Here is a 4,724-nt window from a genome sequence, read left to right on the forward strand (position 1 = left end):
TAAAACTTTCAGGTTAACTTAATCTTAATAATAAAATCCCACAAAAACTGAGGAAATGAAAACTGCAGGCTATGAAAATCTTACTCATGTATACAGAGGCGAAACAATTTTCTAAAAAATATTTGGCAAGCAGAATCCAGAAATATTAGAAAAAGGATACTGTATCATGGTCATATATACTAGAGTTTATACTAGAAATGTAAGATCAGTTTAACATTGCAAAATTAATCAATACAACTGATCACATTAATGGATTCAATGAGAGAAAGTGTATGATTATCTTAATAGATGCAAAAACTTAAACATTTATTTATGGAAACTGTCTAAGCAAATTTAGAATAGAAGGAAACTTCTTGAATTCAATAAATGGCATTTACAAAAACGTCATACTTAATGGTAAACATTAAACATTTTTCCTTTGGTATTAGGAACAGGACAAGAGTTGCTCACTATCATTTTTAATCAACATTGTTCTGGTGGTCTTAGCCAATGCAAAAGACAAGTATAAAACCAGTTAGTATTGGAAAAGAGGAAATAAAATAGGTATTATTTGCAGATGCTATACTCCTGCATGCAGATTCTCAAAGAATCTACAGGGAAATTATTAGAATTAATAAGATAATTAACAAGGTTGATGGACATAAAGTTATTGTTTTAAAAATTAATTGCATTTTAATATATAGGCAAGAATCAGAAAATGAAATAAAAAATAATTCATTTAAGTAGCATAAAATACAAACTACATAGGAATAGATGATATCAAGAAAGTGAAAAGACAGCTCACAGAATGAGAGAAAATATTTGCAAATCTTATATCTGATAAGAGATTAATATCCAGAATATAAATAACTCCTACAACTCAAATACACACACACATACACACACACACACACACACAATTAAAAAATGAGCAAAGGACTTGAATAGGTATTTCTCCAAAGAAGATATGCAAATAGCCAATAAGCACAGGAAAAGATGCTCAATATCATTAGCCATTGGGAAAATATAAATTGAAACTACAATGAGATACCACCTCACACCCATTAGGATAGGCTATTACCAAAAAAAAAAAAAAAAAGAAAGAAAGAAAAACAGAGAAAAATAACGTGTTGGCAAAAAATGGAGAAACAGGAACCCTGTGCATTGCTGGTGATAATGTAAAATGGTGTGGTTGCTGTGCAAAATAGCTTTGTGGTGCTGATTCCACTCTTAGGTGAATACTCAGAAGAGTGTAGCTCAAACAGCTATCTGTAAACCAATGTTCACAGCAGCATTATTCACATAGCCAAAAGGTGGAAACAATCCAATTGTCCATCAACAGATAAAGTGTGGTATACATATACACATAGTAGAATATTATTCAGCCATAAAAAGGAATGAAATTCTGACATATGCTACAACATGGATGAACCTTGAAAACATTTGATTAAGTGAAATAAGCTATAAGGTATCTAGAGTAGACAAATTCATAGAGACAAGAAAGTAGAATAAAGGTTACCAGGGCTTGAGGGAAGAAGGAATGAGGAGATATTGTTAATGGGTACATAATTTTTGTTTTGGATGATGAAAAAGTCCTAGAAGGTGTGGAGTAATTTAAACAAACACTCATACACTGCTGGGGGAGGATGTAAATTGATATAACTCTTTGAAAATAGTTTGGCATTATCTACCAAAGTTAAGACACACATACCCTATGACCCAGAAACCGCACTCCTAGGTATATATCTAAGAGCAGAGGTTTTCAAAGCATAGTCCACAGACCCCCAGAGATCCCCAAGCTCCTTTTAGGGGATCTTCAATGTCAACACTATTTTCTTTCTTTTTTTTTTGGTGTGTATGACTGTTTTTTTTATTGGGGTATAGTTGTTTTACAATGTTGTGTTTGTTTCTATTGTACAGCAAAGTGAAGTAGAGTTCTCTGTGCTATACAGCAGGTTCTCATTAGTTATCTATTTTATACATATTAGTTAGTGTAGATATGTCAATCCCAATCTCCTAGTTCATACCATCCTCCAACCCTTTGCCCCCTTGGTGTCCATATGTTTGTTCTCTATGTCTGTCTCTATTTCTGCCTTGCAAACAGTTTCCTCTGTACCATTTTTCTAGATTCCACATATATGCATTAATATACGATAATTGTTTTTCTTTTTCTGGCTTACTTCACTCTGTATGACAGTCTCTAGGTCCATCCACATCTCTACAAATGACTTTATTTCATTCATTTTTATGGCTGAGTAATATTCCACTGTATATATGTACCATATCTTCTTTATCCATTCATCTGTTGATGGAGATTTAGGTTGTTTCCTTGTCCTGGGTATTGTAAATAGTGCTGCAATGAACACTGGGGTGCATGTGTCTTTTTGAGTTATGGTTTTCTCTGGGTATATGCCCAGTAGTGGGATTGCTGGGTCATATGGTAATTCTATTTTTAGTTTTTTAAGGAACCTCCATACTGTTCTCCATAATGACTGTATCAATTTACATTCCCACCAAAAGAGTAATAGTAAGATGTTATTTGCCTTTTTCCACGTTGTTGACATTTGCACTGATGGTGCAGAAGAGATGGGGGTAAAACTGCCAGAGCCTGTGCATAAATCAAGGCAGTGCCATTAACATTTGTATTCTTTGCCACCACACACTCACAGTTTTTTAAAAAACTTGCTAGTTTCACTTCGTCCCAGCTTACCCTTCACTCCTCCCCCATGCCGTGTCCTCAAGTCCATTCTCTACGTCTGCGTCTTTATTCCTGTCCTGCCCTTAGGTTCATCAGAGCCATTTTTTTCTTTTTTTAGATTCCTTATATATGTGTTAGTGAAGTGAGAGAGTAGCATTGACATATACACACTACCAAATGTAAAATAGATAGCTAGTGGGAAGCAGCTGCATAGCGCGGGGAGATCAGCCCAGTGCTTTGTGACCACCTAGAAGGGTGGGAGGGAGGCACAAGAGGCAGGGGATATGGGGATATATGTATACATATAGCTGATTCACTTTGTTATACAGCAGAAACTAACACAACATTGTAAAACAATTATACTCCAATAAAGATGTTTAAAAAAGCTGCTAGTTTCACATAGAGTGTCTTTGATGAAGAAGTAAAAATTACTAATTTTATTAAATCTTGACCCTTGAGCAGATGTCTTTTTCACAGGCTATGTGAAGAAATGGGAAGGACGCATGAGAAAGCTCTGCTGTTGCGTGCCCAAGTTCAATGGTTCTCTTGAGAAAGAACCCTCTGTGTGTGATTGTTTGAGTTATGAGTGAAATTAGCTGTTTTTTTTTTTTTTTTTTTGCACCTTGTGGGATCTTAGTTCCCTGACCAGGGATCAACCTGGGCCCCTTGCAGTGGAAGCTCAGAGTCCTAACCACTGGACCGCCAGAGAATTCTCAGGTTTTTTTTTTTTTTTTAAATGAAACACAGTTTTTACCTGAAAGAACGACTGGCAGACAAATCACGGTTATTCGAATTGGAACATTTGGCAGATGATTTCTCAAAAATGAATGAAGGAAGGCTGTCACTTCAAGGAAAACAATGGTCAGTAGTTGTTGCCAATGACAAAAATTTTGAGCTTTCGAGCTAAAACTAGAATTTTGGAAAACCTGTATCTACCACTGTGAGCTTGTCAACTTCCTAATAGGTGCTTTTCTGATTATATCAGTAGGGATATTAGCAAATGTGATTATTTGGGGATATAGTATAATGAAACACGTCAACATTTGGAAGATCTGCTCAGTAAAATTATCTTTTCCAAATGATCACCATGATGTTAAAAAATTACAAACGGGTTAAAGATCTATCCAAAGTACAAGATCAATCAGTGGATTTTAACGTAATAGAGCTCAAAGAGCTCATTGAATAGTTTCAGATTCCACACTGCAACTAAACTTTAAAAACTGCCACTTGTTGAGTTTTGGTGTAGTAGCAAAGAATATCCATGATTAACTGCAAAGGCTAGTAAAATATTTCTCTTTCTTCTAACTAAATATCTATGTGAGACTGATTTTCTCCTTTAAACGAAACAACATATTACAACAGATTGAAAGTTTGTTGTTACTTATAAATTAATAAACACTAATTAATATATAATATAATTCATTGGGTTGGCCAATTCTGTAGTGTAATATTCCTGCCATGACTGATTTCAAGCTACCAACATGACTACAGAATGTAGTGTTGGCTCTCACGAACTGGTACAATCTGGCTCCAGACCACTAATATAATCCACATTTTAAAAAGTCCTTTGTGTTCTCAATAGTTTTTAAGAGACTAGAAATTTTGAGAACCACTGCCCTAGAGAAATGGCTATATCTGGCTACTAGGAGACATGTTCTGTGTCCAAAAATATTTAGGAACCACAGCTACATGCAACATGGATGATTCTTAAAAACATTAACCATATTGAGGAAAAAAATTCAGACTCAAATGAATACATGCTAGAGGATTCCATTTAAAGTCCACAATCAGGCAATACTAAGCTTTAGTGTTTAGGAATGCATCCTTTGGTGCTAAGCATATACAGAAAATCAAGGAAGAGATTGCCACAGAAGTCAGGTTGGAGTGGAAGAAGGCATATGGGAACACTTCTGAGGTGCTGGGAATGTTTTATTTCTTGACCGACATGCTGGTGGCGTTTTGTTTACTAGAATTCATTTTTTCTGTACATTTATTTTGAATGTAACTTTTCATGTTTGTGTTACATTTTACAATAAAAAGTTTTAAA

This window comes from Hyperoodon ampullatus (genome assembly GCF_949752795.1).
Source record: "Hyperoodon ampullatus genome assembly, chromosome: 2".
Taxonomy (NCBI): Eukaryota; Metazoa; Chordata; class Mammalia; order Artiodactyla; family Ziphiidae; genus Hyperoodon; species Hyperoodon ampullatus.